The sequence below is a fragment of the Ursus maritimus genome, unplaced genomic scaffold, assembly GCF_017311325.1.
Source record: "Ursus maritimus isolate PB19 unplaced genomic scaffold, ASM1731132v1 scaffold_2, whole genome shotgun sequence".
In the NCBI taxonomy this organism is placed as follows: domain Eukaryota; kingdom Metazoa; phylum Chordata; class Mammalia; order Carnivora; family Ursidae; genus Ursus; species Ursus maritimus.
The window spans coordinates 92080596-92088058 of NW_024424452.1; the positions used below are offsets into that span (position 1 = coordinate 92080596).

Below are 7463 nucleotides of genomic sequence, written 5' to 3' on the forward strand. Positions count from 1 at the left end.
GAGTCAAGAAAGTGAGGGTGGGGGTGTTAGTGGATAAAAGTGAGACTCGAGAGAGGGTGAATGCTTCTGTGGCCCCAGCGCCCTCATGCCTTCCTTCCCTATTTCTCTGTCTCCAACATCTCCCCTTCTCTGGCCGTCCTCTTGGCTCTCTGGTCTCCTCAATGCCTCCCCATCCCAGACTAGTGTTGAAGCTCCCCAGGGAATAATTGAAAACTATAGTGACCCCCAAACCCGGTCCCCACCCCACCTGCCTTTGCTGTCCAGATTCACAACTGGAAAAGAACTCCTGGTTAGGAAAAAAAATAGAAATTGGGGACTTGAGCTGGAGAGTGGAAGGAGCAAGGGACCTCCTTCGTGCTCAGGTAAGGGCGACTCTGCACTGTGGTTAGTGAGCTGTTGGTGGGACATCGACACCAACTCCAGACCCCACTTTAATCCTACTGAAAGGGGAAGTTGCTCTTAGAGGTCTGATTAAAGGCTGACAGATGGTGATAGTTAAATACTTGTCTAAGGATATTCAATAGAGATTAGTTCTCCTGTCCATTTCCTCCTCCAAATTTCCTTGGAGGTCCCAGATACTCCTAAGACCCCTCTTGTCATCCCTGTGGCCATGGACCAGCTTCTGACCTCTTGCCCAAGTGCCAGAGCCTAGAGGTAGTTAGGTGCTTTGTACGAAAACTGGGTTCTTATTAGCTGTGGGAATTTGGCAAGTACTTAAATTCTCTGAGCCTTAATTTTCTCATCTGTAAAATGGGGATAATAATAGCATCTACCCATTGGGAGGCTGTGAGGAATAAATGGGATAATGCACGCGAAGGGCTTAATGTGGTGCATGGTAGAGACTATGTTCTCAGTGTGTGTTGGTCAATAATAATTGCACTAATATCTCCACTTGGATGACCTACCAGCACCTTATACTCACTAGTTCTTCCCCACAAACCAGCTCCCTGGCCTCACTTTTTAGTTTCCTTCACGGAGTCAGCATTCCCCCATCATGTACTTGGGGACCTGGCCACTTGGATTCTACTTTGTTCCTTTTTCATGATTTTTCTCCCATCCCCCCAAGCCCACGCTCAGCCTTTCACTGTGTCTTCCCTGGGGTCCCTGACCACAGTCCCCTCATTCAGTCCCTCTCCACAGAGCCACCAGATTTAGTGTTTGGATTATGCCATTCTCTGTCTCAAGAACCTCTAGTGACTCCCTAGTGGCCACTACTCATGTAACTGTCCACGCCTCACCCTGATGGCTTAGGTCTTCCACTATGGCTTGACATACCTGCCACCCTCCTTCCTGCCCTCTCCCTCCCCCCAATTTTTTTCCCCTTGGAAGGATGCAACCATCCCCACTGTCCTCTTGGTCCCCTTGTGTGCCCTGTCAGCAGGACAGACTGGCAGAGACTGTCCTGTATAACGAAAGGAATCTTCTGATGTTACCCTTGACCCACTTGTATCAGTCAAGTTCTCCCAAGGAATGCATTTAATAGAATGTATATGTATTATATATACACATATTATAGTCCAAAGACCATCTGTGGTAGAATCAGGAAGAGAAGATATTGCAGATGAAGTCTGCAGTTGGCTGGATACAGAAGGCAGTTGGCTGGAGAATTCTCTCTTGCTCAGGAGAAGTTTTTTTTGTTTTTTGTTTTTTTAATTCTATTTAGGACTTCAACTGATTGGATGAGGCCACTCACACTAGGAAGGGCAATCTGCTCTACTCACTGTGCACCAACTTAAATGTCCATCTCCTTCCAAAACACCTAGAACAATGTTTGACCAGATATCTGGGCACCGGGCAGCCCAGTCAAGTCGACACATGGAGCTAACCATCACATGGCTCCCATCCCTCCCGATGTCTACCCTCCTGAAAGGATCATAAGAGGTCATCCACCCTGAGGAGTATCATGGGGCATGCTGTCTCCAGGGAATATTTACACTGTATCTCTAATGGTGGAATTTTAGCACTGATTTCCCAGGCCCAGGAAGCATGATGTGGGTGGCAGCTGGGGGAGGGGTCTTTCTGAAGCCTCTGAAGAAATCACAGCACACCAGCATCTCTGCCAGCTAGCTGCTTTCCGTGACTGATGATCCCCACTAGGTCTGGTTCACTCTTTCGCAGCTTTGCAGAATACAGAAGTTGATTTCCAGGCTCTCCTCAAGCTATCGCTGGTCCAAGCACAGCGGCAAGGAAAATTGTGAAGTAGACCAAAACACAGGGCATGCAACCAACCCAAACCACAAAAAGCACTCATCCGTGAGAGGAAGAGGACCCTGCTGCCAGGCCAGTAGGGAAACAGGAGATCCCAGAGGCTCAAGAGGCTGGGAAGTGGAGCCCAGGGTGAAGGGGGGTGTGTGTGTATGTGTGTGTGTGGGGGGGGTTGCCTGTGTGTGTTGTGTGCGTGAGCCCTGACAGAACGAGCTGGAAACACATCTCACCCTTCCTCAGGCTCTGGTGTCTCAGGTGTCTCTGGCCACAGACTGGTCCAAGCCCAGCCCATTCTGCCCTTCTTTTTTTGCCCCTTTGCCCACAGCTCTCACACACCAGGATTCAGGCTCTGTCCCCGCGGTTGCCCAGCAGTGCCCCTGCACTGGGTGCTCGGTCTTCAGGGTGTTGGAGGATCTGCCATAGGGTAGGACCAAGGAGGTCCTCGTTCTTCTCCTTCTGCCTCCACATCTGCCTCAGCTGCTTCTATTACAAAGGGATAGCTGATTTCCCACATGTCATCCAGCTCCAAAACTTTGTGATTAATTATTTGGGAAAACAGTGAAATTCAGTGAATCAGCATATATGAATGTTTCAGCTGCAAATAACACAACACTTGGAATAAAGAACTAAATGATGGGCTGATTCACTATAGCAAACCCACAGACCAGAGGGAGGTGGTTCTGGGATTGGTGTGGTGTCTCTAGGAGGTCATGAAGGACTTCGGCTCTTCTGTCTTCTCTCTCTGCCTTCTTCACGGCTGCTGCTGTGTCCCCTCATCATGGCAAGATGGCTCCAGACTTTCCTTCCCCTGTAGCAGCTTCTCAAGCAGGAAGAATGGGGGAGGGGCACATTCAGTAAGGAAAAAGCTTTTATCTAGCAGCTTCCTCTTGGGTCTCTTTGGCCAGAACTGGGTCACAGGTCACTGGACAAGAGGATGGGACTGACCAATCATGATCCATTCACTTGGACCAGGTGGATGTACCAACAAATGAAACCTTGGGCTTCTATTAGCAAGAAAAGGGTGGAGCAGCTGTGGGGCGGGTGACTGCCACAACTGAGGGAGTGATTTCAGGAACCAGAAACAGAAACAGTGTCTGGTTGTTGTAACCGGAAAGGGAATTTATTGGAAAGAGGTATGGGGTGAGTCTGCAGGAAAGAAGCAGGAAGCACAATAAATGCTTTTTAGCCAGAATGGCCTGGTATGGACCCCTCATCACTGTGGAAGAATTCTAGTGCCTCTGCACTTTGTGTCCCTTGCTCAACGTTGACGTCTTGGCACATGTATTGAGTCAGGCTGATGACCTGGATCCCTGAGTGCAGAGAGAAGAAATACCTGGCCTTTTTAGTCTCCAAAGTAAACATCTATCAAGACCTTACACACTGGGAGATTCTCCTCCAATAGGAAAGAAATGTTGGTTGGTGTCCAGTCAACAGAAAACCAGACAGCCCAGCTAATATCTAAGAATTCGAAAAGCCGGGGCGCCTGGGTGGCACAGCGGTTAAGCGTCTGCCTTCAGCTCAGGGCGTGATCCCGGCATTATGGGATCGAGCCCCACATCGGGCTCCTCTGCTATGAGCCTGCTTCTTCCTCTCCCACTCCCCCTGCTTGTGTTCCCTCTCTCGCTGGCTGTCTCTATTTCTGTCGAATAAATAAATAAAATCTTAAAAAAAAAAAAAAAAGAACTCGAAAAGCCTCTATTAAGCCTGCAGCTTGAGAAGTACGGTACTTGGGAAGGCAATGGTTGGGCTTATTGATGTCCACCAGGATTAATTACCAGGGAGCAAAGTAACGCCTTTATGCCTCCTATCATTTTGCAAGTCTTATTGACTGTTGGGTAAGTTTAATTTAATTATGACACGAACCCCTGTTTGTGTTAGCCGAGTTTGCAGCATGGTTAGCTATTCACCCATTCAAGGAATTAGAAGAATATGGTTAAAAACAAACAACACACACTGGAAGGAATATTACCTCTGAGGAAGCTGGACTGGGGAGAAGAGTCATTCCTGCAGCTGCTTCTCCCTTGGGTCGTTTCCGATGGGCCATCCAGGCAGGAGACCGATGGGAGCAGAGGCTCCATAGGGACACCAGGTACATCTGGTGGAACTGGTTAGGTAGAGAGAAGCAGGTGGGCTTGGATTTTGCAAGTTCTATTATATTGAGGCACAACTTCTGGTCACCCACATGACCTCCAATTAAAATGAGTCAAACACAAGCTCACGCAGCATCAGTGTCGCCGTCCCTGAACACAGGGACCAGGACTGGGATGGAGGGGAGGATGGGGCAAGAGAGCTCGCAGCCAGTGAGTGACGTGCATGTGCATATCACATGTGGGTATCACTGTTAAAGTCACAGGACACAACCTGGTCCTCAGAGTACCCCAGGATGCCCTTGACGGGGTCCTCCAATGCCTACTTCACCACCCTCTTGATGTCATTGTATTTGGCAGCTTTCTCCAGGTGGCAGATCAGATCTACAACTGACACGCTGGAGGTGGGAACATGGAAGACCATGCCAGTGAGCTTCCCATTCATCTCAGGGATGACCTTGCCTACAGCTTTGGTGGTGCCAGTAGAAGCAGGGATGATGTTCTGGGCAGCCCTTCATCCATCACACCACAGCCTCCCAGAGGGGCCATCCACAGTCTTCTGGGTGGCAGTGATGGCACGGACTGTGTCATGAATCCCTCCACGATGCTGAAGTTGTCATGAATGACCTTGGCCAGAGGGGCCAAGCAGTTGGTGGTGCAGGAGGTATTGCTGACAGTCTAGAGGTAGTTGTCATATTTTCATGGTTCATGCGCATCACAAACGTGGGGACATCAGCAAAGGGGCAGAGATGATGACCCTCTTGGCCCCACCCTTCAAGTGAACCCCAGCCTTCTCCATCGTGGTGAAGACCCCAGTGGACTCCACAACACACTCAGCATCAACGTCACCCCATTTGACATTGGCGGGATTTTGTTCCTGGAAGATGTAGATGGGCTTTCCATTGATGACAAGTTTCCTGTTCTCAACCTTGACTGTGCTGTTGGATTTGCTGTGGGGGGATCATACTAGAACATGTAGACCATGGTGCTGAGGTCAATGAAGGGGTCACTGATGGTGACAATAGCCACTTTGCCAGAGTTAAATCTGCCCTGGGGACCAGGTGCCCACTATGGCCAAATCTGTGTACCCTGACCTTCACCATCCTGTCTCAGGGACATGGCTGGCACTGCACCAGAAGATGTCTGTCAAATGCGGAGGAGCAGAGAGCCCAATTTTAATTGTCTTTAAAACAACGTCTTCCCTCAGATTATCAGATCCACTAAAAAGCTTCCCAAGGGACCGTCACAAAGTCTCCTACCAAGAGCTCTGGGAGAGGTGCTCAGATCACCAGGCCTGAGGCAGCTCCGGACCTTGGGCACAGCCAAGGAGGAGTGACAGAAGGGGAGCCCCTCCTCCTCCTGCTCTCTGGAGTCCTCTGTGACTCAGTCTCCCTCAGCTGAAGCTCCCTCGCTGCCTGCATACCTCACACTCCGCTGATTTGTCTGTGAGCGCAGACTTGTAAGCAATGAGCACTAAATCAAGGCAGTTTTCCTGAATCAGGAAAATGATGAGCACATTCTGAACCTTGACAGGCGTTTCTTTCTTCATTTCTGGAGAATTTAAAAATAGATCTGGAGATGACTCTTTGCAGCTGAATTCCACAGGCATGATATCCCCTTTTCACAGTAGAAATGTAAGGAAAACAGCTGACTGAAAAGGCCTTTTCTTGATGTCATTAGTTGTCCTCCAGGCCCAACGTCAGGATCTCAACTAAGTGACAGGCGCCATTGTTGGGGCAGGGCCAGCCCTGGGCAACAGCACGGAAGGCCCCTTCCATTCTCTTTCCTCTTCGTTCCCTCAGCGCCCCCTCTCAACTTACCCACTGGTCTTTCCCACTGCAAGGCACAGGGGAGTGTATTCCCAGTCTGGCTCATCTTCACCCACACCTGGGCTGTGTGAAAACACAGATTGTTGAGCCCTGCCCCTGGAGAGGGACTCAGAAACCTGGGGTCAGACCGGGGAATCTGTATTTTTAACTCTTCCCTTGGTCACTCTGTTTAAGAAACGCTAGTGTCATGCAACCAGCAAGGACTTTGGAATCAGGCAAAGCTGACTTCAAATCTAACTTTTGCCACTGTGGCCGGGGACCATTACTAAGCTTCTCTGAGTCTCAGTTTGCCCATCTGTAAAATATGAGACTTGAGTAAAACAATGTCTTTTAAATTCTCTCTGGTTGAAAATTTCTATTCTTCTTCTTCCCAAATATAAAATCAGATTCTCCCCAAATAGCTCATTAATCCAGGGGGAGAATCAAGGATAAGAATCACAGTGCTAAAAAGAATAGGACCAGGGCACCTGGGTGGCTCAGTCCGCTAAGCATCTGACTCTTGATTTCAGCTCAGTCATGATCTCACGGTCGTGAGACTGAGCCCTACATCGGGCTCTCTGCTCAGCTTGGAAACTGCTTGTCCCTCTCCCTCCTCCAGCTTGCTGTCACTCTCTCTCTCAAATAAGTAAATAAAATCTTACAAAAAGATAAAAAGAACAGGACCATACCTGCCTATCACCCTATCCTTCGTCTCTACCCTACCCCACCTGGGAGCTCAAAAGGCAGAGGCCATGACTTCAAAGCTCTTGGGCAGCTAGCAGAGGCCTGATGCCGGGGCCCTGTGTGAAGTGGGGGAGTCCTGGATGGATAAAGCCCTAGCTGGCTGGGCAGGCAGCAGGGCTCTGAGCTCTGTCCGTGCTTGTTGGTGGAGCACAAGTTCAGGGACTCCAGGTGTCCCAGGAGTGTTGGTCCATGTGACTGCTGGTGGCTAGCCGCCACAGTGTCGGGAATGACCCGCCACAAGCAGGTGCCTGCTATTCCCTGGCTCACCACTGCAGGCACCGAGCCCACATTATAGCAGGTGTTCATGATTTTTAAGGTCCTGGAACATAATGGGCACACGATAAGGACTCAATAAGTATCACTTTCTGCCAAGTCCTGCATTACAATAAGATAAAACTGACTAATAAGACAATTATGAGTTACTCTTCTAGAGAGATCATCATTTTAAGGGGGAGAGACACAGTGTTAAGACCAAGAACAAATTCTGGAATGTAGAGAATGTAGAGATGGAAATATTTGGGGCAAGGGGCAGGAGAGGTCTTCTAGCTCCTGTAAATTATACTTGCGGGATTTCCTGTATCAACAGAAAATTTAAAAATCTTTTGCTCCTTCCTTCTCC

At 49.3% G+C, this 7463-nt stretch overlaps 1 pseudogene; it reads right to left on the bottom strand.

The window, feature by feature from the left end:
• Nucleotides 1-4614: 4614 nt before the first annotated feature.
• On the bottom strand, nucleotides 4615-5395 carry LOC103672527 (annotated as a pseudogene).
• Between the last annotated feature and the right edge of the window lie 2068 nt (nucleotides 5396-7463).